The sequence below is a fragment of the Berghia stephanieae genome, chromosome 14, assembly GCF_034508935.2.
Source record: "Berghia stephanieae isolate SIO BIC M18660-M18661 chromosome 14, UCSD_Bste_1.3, whole genome shotgun sequence".
In the NCBI taxonomy this organism is placed as follows: domain Eukaryota; kingdom Metazoa; phylum Mollusca; class Gastropoda; order Nudibranchia; family Aeolidiidae; genus Berghia; species Berghia stephanieae.
The window spans coordinates 5,692,697-5,702,203 of NC_088373.1; the positions used below are offsets into that span (position 1 = coordinate 5,692,697).

The following is a 9,507-nucleotide window of genomic DNA, read 5'->3' on the forward strand; positions in this document are numbered from 1 at the left end:
AATAACTTTTATAATGCAGCCATCGTTTTTAATTATTGAAAATGAAGACAACGAAAAAGCTCTTTTATAGATAGAATGAAGTTGACGTCACTCATATCTTTGTTATTGTTTTTTGCCATCCGTGTTTCTGAGTAATTCACACCAAACTGTATTAGCCAGACTATGAATGTTCATGGATACACACAGTTTTGTGTGTTGGTCCGTTATACTTCCGGATGGCAATGTTGTGAGCTTCTTAGCCAAGCGCATACTATCTTTAGGAACTGTCATTGTCAAATTTCATCCCCACGATGTTTCCATACTTGTTCATTTCAGTAGATTTTTCTATTTTTGATTTTTTCTAAAGAATGAAAATCTATCAATGATTTTGAATGTCAGAAATTATTTGAACTGACCGGCAATAACTATTTTCAAATTCAATCGCAATAGATCTGAGAAATCTGTCAACTGTCATGATCAAATTATAGCATGTGATGAACTGTTGTGAAATTTATACATTTTTCGGCATGTGAATCAGATTTTTATCAAGCGTAAATCTGAAGTGGTTTTAGACGATTGATTTATTGCTGTATCTATCCATCCAATCCAATCTAATACAGTTAAAACTGTATTGGTCCAACAATTAAGCAACTGTAATTTCCTCAACACCAGAGACGTGCAGTAGGCAGTTTTGTAGTCTTGTGGTATGACACTTGCTTTCGGATCGGAAGTTGCTGGGTTCAGGCCTTGCTTGGCGCATCGTTCAGTCCTTGGAAAAGACTCTTTACCCACATTCTCTCATCGTACTCGGGTGTAAAATGAGTACCTCGCTGTCAACAGCATTGTCTCTGTCAAAAAAAATGTACTATCGTTACAGGCGTCATGTCTCGTTCTACATGTTACATGTTGCTGTATGTCAGGGACCCCTTGTAAAGCGCTTTGAGCATGTTTAGTTGATATTAAGGTATATAAAAGCTCAATTTTTGAAAAATAAATTTTAAGGCAGTTTTGAATTATAAGACTTTTCTGTTTCCTCCTATTTTTAGATATTTGATTTCAAAGAGAATCTTTTCCATTAGAATTCGAACATACCACATTGTATTTTTTATTTTATAAATTTTTTTTTTTTTTTTAATATTTTTTTGTTTTGTTTTGTTTTGTTTTTGGTTTTATTTATTTTGTTTATTTTTGTTTGTTTCCAAATGACAGGAGGTTGTGAGACTGAATCCCAGTAACGGTGGACTGCTTCACCTTATGGATACAAAGTACAACAAGACCCTCACATTGAGCGACGTTCGTGCTTTGATACACCACTGTGAGTTTGTTTTTGAAATGTTTATGAATTTAGAATTTAATTGTTTTGGTTTTGTGAGTGTTGATAAAAAATGTAATTATATGTTATGATGTATGTGATTGCAAGCATTTATTTTCATTACAATATTGAAGATCTAAGTCACATGTCATGGTATGAATCACTCTTTTTCCTTGCTTCTTAGTCTCTCCATAAATAATAATATAAATGTTGCTGCTCGAAGCTCGAAGAAATAAATAATGAGAAATTGAATGTAAGCTTCAATTTGATATACGAAAACAGATAAAACGTCCATAAATAACAGGATGATGCCAGTTTTGATGTGCTGTAGTTTGTCCTGATATAATTCATGTTGTGCACTGAAACCGTCTCATGCAGGAACAAAGTCACAGATGATGTTCGCATGGGTGTACGATCCGATAGTGATGTCGTTTCTTCTTCTCTTTACTAGCCTATCCTGCTTTGGTTTGTGATTGTATTTTTGACAGGGGATATTTTTTTTCTGTAAATCTTCTGCCTGTTTGTTCTTGGTTATTTATAATTTAGCTTATGATATCTTTAGGTTATGATTTTGATTTACATTTGTACTATTTTTGTTAGATTGCTTGTTTGTTTGTTTCAGCGGTCTCTCATATAACCTCAATTGTGTTGGAAGAGACCTAAAGCAACAAACAAAAAAAAAAACAGACGGATCAGCCACTGGCCTCATTGGCAGAGGTTGAAATATCTGGCAAGGTCCAGTTAGATGTCAGTCATTCATTCAGGACAGTGGAGGCCACTTAATGGACATTGTAACCTTTGCCACAAATGCAATGCTGGAAACATTACAAGTCATATCCAGACGTGGTTTTCCTTGATGGTGAGTTTAGCTTTTCCCCAAATCTTTCAGAATCAGAGCTATTTTTGTGTATAATATGTAGCTTTTTGGTTTTAACTCTCTCCTTACCTCCTGCATCAAAATCGTCACATTTGTAATGACGCAATATACATTTTTCTTATTCAGATTTATTTTGTGTACATCACAAACTTTGAAGAATGATCTTCGTTTAATAAGAACATGAAGTTGTTTTGTAGAGAGATTGTTTGAGCTTAAAAATATCAATTTTTCTGCTGGGTAAGCCTGCCATTTTGTGAAAAAAAGCTGAAAATGATCTGTAAGGAGCGAGTTAAAAAATGTAATACAAGTCATAAACAAATACTTTCAGGCCTTTTGACCGAAAGTTTATTTTAAATCTTTTGAATAGAAGGTATTTTTTTTAAGTTCTTTTAAGAAAAGGACAGTTCAGCAAAAATTTACAAAAAGTAAGTTATATCTGTACCGTTAAAAGATGTACACTAGAATTAGTTATATAGTATAGAAAAAAAATTATTTTATGATATGACATTGTTTTTGTGAGTTTGCCTTATGGAATGATGTATTTTCCTCCTTTTTTGTTTTTATGAGTTTGACTGATGGAATGATGTATTTTCCTCCTTTTTTGTTTTTATGAGTTTGACTGATGGAATGATGTATTTTCCTCCTATTTTGTTTTTATGAGTTTGATGGATGGAATGATGTATTTTCCTCCTTTTTTGTTTTTATGAGTTTGACTGATGGAATGATGTATTTTCCTCCTATTTTGTTTTTATGAGTTTGACTGATGGAATTATGTATTTTCCTCCTTTTTGACATATTGCATTTATCATCACTGGTGTATGATTTAATACTAGTATTAATTCTTACTGTTTGACATTTTTGTTTTTCATAGGCACATACAAAAAAATTGGAGCAGCTTTCCGTCGTATCAATTGATGGTAGAAGAAGACACCAGTGGAAAGGGGAGAGCGGTATATTATGCTTTCCTTCGGGAAGAGACAACAGAAAAAATCAGCAGAATGCTTCAGATTTTCAGGTCTTTTGTTGAGATCTGTCCAGGACTGCTGTGTATATGACTGACAAGTGTAAAATGGAAGTGGCGGCATGCAGGTCAGTTTTCACAGATGCCACTGGCCTGCTGTGCCACTTCCATGTCTTAAAGCAATGCGGTCAAAACATGCCAATCTTCAACTTCCTGGAGATGAAAAGTCGTCTTAAGAGGAATTTGCCATGGGCCAGTCATGTCTACCTGTGAAATAAAATTCCAGGAGTTGTTGAAGAAGGTGAGTCTGTCCCTCTCATTTGGTGTATCATTTTCCGGGCTCCCGAGGCATTGGAATATATTTTTCTTTTTCTCCTTTGATTGCTACTACTTGGCGACATACGTCTTAGTAAAACCCTGTTTAGCGACATCAATATAGCAATAGTTGGCAGTTGACATCAACCTTTGATGCAACAACTTCCAGCCACATAGGCAGCGTCGTTTATGACTAGGGTCATCTCTTACTCATAGCTAATGAGTTCACTTTGTTACCAACCAATGTTTATCAACCTATCACTGTTGCCCTCAGGTTCATATAAAAACATTTTTTTCTATTTACGATTCTTTTCCTATTCTGACGCGGTTGGGCCTTTTTGTGGCAGGCACTGATCAGTGCATCACATCATTTTTGTCTCACCACTCCCCCTTTTCTTCTTCTTCCATTAAGGCCAAAGCTTCAGGCTGAAGATTGTATGACCGATTTTACAGTAACAGGGGTTTTAGAGGGAAGCAGGAAGCGATTTTTTTAAAAAGTCATCAGTCAATAGGGCTTTTCCTACCATCTTGAAAACCCTAACATAACGATAATTATGTCGTTATCCTGGGTTTGCACTGTAATACGCTTCAACAGTCGTGACGTCACTTCCCTCGTAATGACGCATGGTAACTTAGCAACTGGCTCAAAACTATCGGAACAATGGTGGACGCCCTTATGAAATATTTCTCCAACGAGCATAAAAGCGTATCCAGAGGGAAAAAAAAACCCATTATAAATCTGATCATGTTTTGACTTTTACACATTCTGACCACCAGACAGATGAAAAGTTCTAGCCAACATGAAGAATAAAAAGTACCGATTTTCTTAGTTTAGAACCACGATGGCCGCCATTGCTGGGCGACGTGACATCAGTCTATTGAATCCAATTCACAATTTAAAAGTATGCTTATCTTGTTAAAGATTTCATGTCTTTCAAAATTAAATTTATATAACTAAACAGCAAATGGACTAAATTCAGATGTCAGAAGTTACTAATATCTTTTTTTTTTCTTTTTTAATCCTTATCTACCTACTCAATACACCTCATGGAATTATTCTAGAAGTATGCTTTATTGATACATTGTTCTCATTCAATTTTATTTTGTTCAGGATGAGATTTCCACAAAAGGTGCTATAGAAATATTATTATTATTATTATTATTATTATTCTTTATTATTATTATCATTATTATTATTATTATTATTATTATTATTATTATTATTATTATTATTATTATTATTATATTATTATTATTATTATTATTATTATTATTATTATTATTATCATTATTATTATTCTTATTATCGTTATTATTGTTATTATTATTATTATTGTTATTATTGTTATTATTATTGTTATTGTTATTGTTATTATTATTATTGTTATTGTTATTGTTATTATTATTATTATTATTATTATTATTATTATTATTATTATTATTGTTATTATTATGTACATTTAAAAAGGGTTTTTCATAATGGATTGTTTTGTATTCTTTATTTTTTTGTTGTTTCAGGTCCATCAGTGGTGCCCCAACTTTTCCACTTACCTGACAGACTGCTGGGCTGTCAGGTGACATACTGAATTCTTGGCCAGCATGCAAGAGAGCTGGTATTCCCAATTTTTGCAACGACACAAACAACAAGAGTGAAGGGGAACACCAGCGGCTGATATTGATATTATCAAGCACGACAGGTTTGGCAGTTGCAGGGGATCGGTTGGCATGTCATCAAAACGTTCATCAGGAGGCCCTGCGTCAGAACGCGAATGATGATGCAGCCCTTATGCGGGTGACATACCGTCATGCTGATCATCCACAGCGTCTTCCATTGTAATATGTTTTCGTAGACCATGCAGTCATGATGTTGAAAAATCAGGAACATGTGGCTCTTAATAATAATAATAATAATAATAATAATAATATTAGACTCTTATGAGCACACGGTATCCTCAACAATGAGGCTCTTGGCGCTTTAAATTACATAAACACAAAACAATATTTAAAGTACATGACATCAAAAGAAATGTTTTCAAGGATTTCTTGAAAACGGACAATGATTTGGATTCTCGGATGCTCTGTGGAATGGTGTTACGTACTGATGGACCAAAATGAGAAAAGGACCTGTTCCCGCCTTTCTACGATTTGTGGGATAGCCAAAGGGGTGATATCATTGGAGGAATGCAAAGGTCGGGTTGTCGATCATTTCTTTGCAGTGACAGAGCAAAGCTGTCGAGTGTGGATGACCGTTTGTTTTGTCACTGTCCATTTTTTAAAAAAACGACACTTTCATGTGTCCATATTGCCTCTGACTGTTATTATCCACTCCAGGGTTCCAGGTCCACACACACACCAATGCCCTCCTACCTGGGAACAAGCGACTGAGGACTAGCAGCAACATGTCAAATAGAGTTGCAGCCATCTGTTTCCATTTTTTTATAAACCATGCCTTTTTTAATTTAATAAAGTATAAATTTGAACTTTTGCTTGTGTTCAATGACCCATGTTCTTGTTTCTCCAGCGTGGCTCAGTGGTACGGTCTTTGCTTCCTACCCGAAAGGTACCGAGTTCAATCACCCGCCGCTGCGTTGTGTGGCCTTGAGCAAGTCATCTCTCCCTAGCTCACTTTGCATGGGTTATTCCAGTCTTCCCTTGGAATAGACCCTAGAGACAAATTTCCCCTTGGGGATGAATAAAGGGAATTTTATTTATTTATTTATATTTCTTGCAAGCATTTGATTTTGACATCCCATGGTGGGTCAGGGAGGTGATTGTTACTGTCTCTATCACCCTATATTTCCTTTTCCAGGTTGCTTTGTTTTTATTTTGGGAGGGTAATTGAGTGGGGTCCTTGACCTCCCATGGTGTGCTCCTGGAATTTACATGTTCCATATTTGAACTAATTCCCCTTTGTTTTACTTTTTCTTATGTACTTTGATTGTAATTCTAAAACTTTACTATCCCCTTTTCTTCTTTTTGTACTGGTGCTGATATGAGCTAAATGTGTTGCAAGCACCGTAAAACCCTACTGCCATGATATCATTCCTGCCACTAAAAAAAATACAAAAAAAAACAATTGAGCTTTATATCGCGCAATATCCACTAAATGTGCTCAAAGCGCTTTACAAGGGGTCACTGGTCAACAGCAACATTTAACATGTCGGATGGGACAGGACGCCTGTTAGGCGATATTACAATTTTTCGGACAAAGACGACGCTGTTAACGGCCAGGTACTCATTTTACATCTGAGTACAGTGAGAGAATGTGAGTAAAGAGCCTTCTCCAAGGACTCAGCTATGCGCCGAGCAAGGCTCGAACCCAGGATCTTCTGATCTGAAAGCGAGTGTCATACCACTAGACCACATAGCCGCACTACCTCATATTTGACCATTAAGGAGTAATGTATGGTCAAAAATGACCCATGACATACGGGAATAACTGCACTAAAATATAATGGGGGTAAAGATCAGTATTACTGATGGCCAAGTTAGTGCAATTCCTGAGCAATTGACACAGAGCGAAGATTGAATTGATAATTAAACAGGCTGTATAAACAGTATGTTAACCTTTACCCCCAACAGATGTGCATTAATATACACCTAACGGAGGTGAAAAAAAAACAACAAAAAAGAAACAGTATCTTAACCTTCACCCGCATTGGACGTCCGTTAATACGCCCTCAACAGAAGTGCGTAAAAACGGTGCATTAGTATAAACCTCCGGAGGTGCATAAAAGAGGTCCACTATTATACACCTCCAACGCAGTGGAGATGCATAAAAACGGTGCATTACTATATACACCTCCAACGGAGGTGCATAAAAATGGTGCGTTAATATACACTTCCAACGGAGGTGCATAAAAACGGTGCATTAATATACACCTCCAACGGAGGAGGTGGATAAAAATGCCACCATTACAATTTGCAATATTTTATAGAAAGCAGCTAAAAGATAGAGAAAATATTTAAAAGAGAAGAAAAAAAAAAAAGAGGGGGTTGGAGGTTGAGACATTTATCACTCTGTAGAGAGAAGGCAACCAAAAAAAACATAAATGGCAGAGCTGGGATTCAACCCCACAGCTTTGACTCTTGACAATCCCTCTAAAACTGACAGCCATGGGTGCCAGTTTTCCGGTTCATGCCGGAATTCCGGTTTCGCGATATCTCGAAGTCAAATACCTCCGGTTTCAGTGTTTTGAGTAAAATAACCTAATAGCACCGGTAAAAATTCGAAAACGTGATTCAGCCACCTTTTCAGTGTATTGAGGTAGATTTGTGTCAATATGTTTGCTGTGTAATCATTTAATAATGGTATAAAAACGGTGATGAAATAAGAGTAAAGTTTAGGCCGCATTTTCAGCAGGAACATTTTCAGGTTTGGCAAAGTGCTGAAATTTTAGTTTCAGGTTTCAACACTTCTTCCTGCTGGCACCCATGCATGACATTCCATCCATATGAACGACAATGCATAATATGTGTAATGGTAGCACGTCTGACCAGTAATCAGAAGATCTGAAGTTCAATCCCCAGTCGAGGTCGACTGCTTTTTTGGGATGGTTTTTTTTCTTCTTTTTTTCTTTCTTGCTTTGTCTGGCACCTTTCATACACACTGGTTCAGATCTTTATCTTATACTGGTGCCTGCTTCTTATTTTCTTTAATTTCACATGTAGTGAGAGTGAGTCTGAAATTGCAAATACCAGCGTTTAAGAATATCTTTATTATACCCCCCCCCCCCCACACACACACCTCCCTCCCCATCCCCCATTTACCTCCCTCATGTAATTTCTGTCCATCCAGCAGTGATTGTGTAGCTGTAGCTGGATAATTTTTTGCAACTGACTAGTGTCCTATCCAAAGGGTAGGTAGCAAGCAATTTCTATTGTGAACTTAACGCTGAAGAAACTGTAATAAACTCCTGCTCCATGGTGCCTTATGGCTCGAAAGGACTACATGTTTTTTTAACTGCTTCCCCCTTCTATAGATAGTATGCGCTTGGCTAAGAAGCTCACAACATTGCCATCCGGAAGTATAACGGACCAACACTTGTGTGCAACCATGAACGTATATAGTCTGGTTAACATGGTTTAGTGAGAACTACTCATAAACGTGGATAGCAAAAAACAATAACAAAGACCCAGAGTGACGTCAACTTCGAACTATCTATAGTATTCAAAAATGAAAGCAGTCACAACATGGCCATCCATTGAGTCAATCTGTACTTGTGGGTCAAAGGTCAGGGCCTCCTGGTAGCTATAGATAGAACGAAGATGACGTCACTCAAGCCTTTGATATTGTATTTTGCCATCTGCGTTTATGAGTACTTCTCACTTAACTGCATGAACCAGACTATAAACGTTTAAGGTTACACATAGGTTTGTGTGTTAGTCCATTATACTTCCGGATGGCAATGTTGTGAGCTTCTTAGCCAAGTGCATACTATCTATAAAATCAAGGTATCCATAGGAAGGTTCATTCTGTACCTACCCATGTTTTTATTCATGCTCTTTGGATTCCAAATTCTAACTTCTCTCACTTAATTTATGCGGCTATGTAGTCTTGTGGTATGACACTCGCTTTTGGATCAGAAAGTCCCGGGTTCGAGCCTTTCTTGGCGCATAGTTGAGTCCTTTGAAAATGCTCTTTACTTATATTCTCTTGCCATACTCAGGTGTAAAAGGGATACCTGGCTGTTAGCAGCATTGTCTTTGTCGGAAAAAAAAATTTTATGTCGCCTAACAGGCGTCGTGTCTCGTTATAGTGTACATGTTACATGTTGCTGTTGGACAGGGACCCTTTGTAAAGCACTTTGAGCATGTTTAGTGGATATTGAGCTATATAAATGCTCTAATCTAATTTAATTTAATTTTTCAGCACCTTACATGCACGTAAGACCTGCACCACCAGGAATGAGAGGAAAATTGGAGAACTAAAACCAAGATGTTGGTGTTATGTGTTGCTGTTGAACAGGGACCCTTTGTAAAACGCTTTGAGCATGTTTAGTAAATTATTGCGCTATATAAATGTTTCAATCTAATTTCATTTCATTTTTCAGTACCTTACAT

The 9,507-nt window shown here is 36.6% G+C and overlaps 1 long non-coding RNA gene across 1 annotated transcript; it reads left to right on the forward strand.

The window, feature by feature from the left end:
• Positions 1-1,141: 1,141 nt before the first annotated feature.
• Positions 1,142-3,348, forward strand: LOC144959798 (uncharacterized). Its single transcript, XR_013642678.1, has 3 exons — positions 1,142-1,294; positions 1,914-2,150; positions 3,040-3,348. It is a non-coding gene; the product is annotated as an uncharacterized LOC144959798 (long non-coding RNA).
• The last annotated feature ends 6,159 nt before the right edge of the window (positions 3,349-9,507 follow it).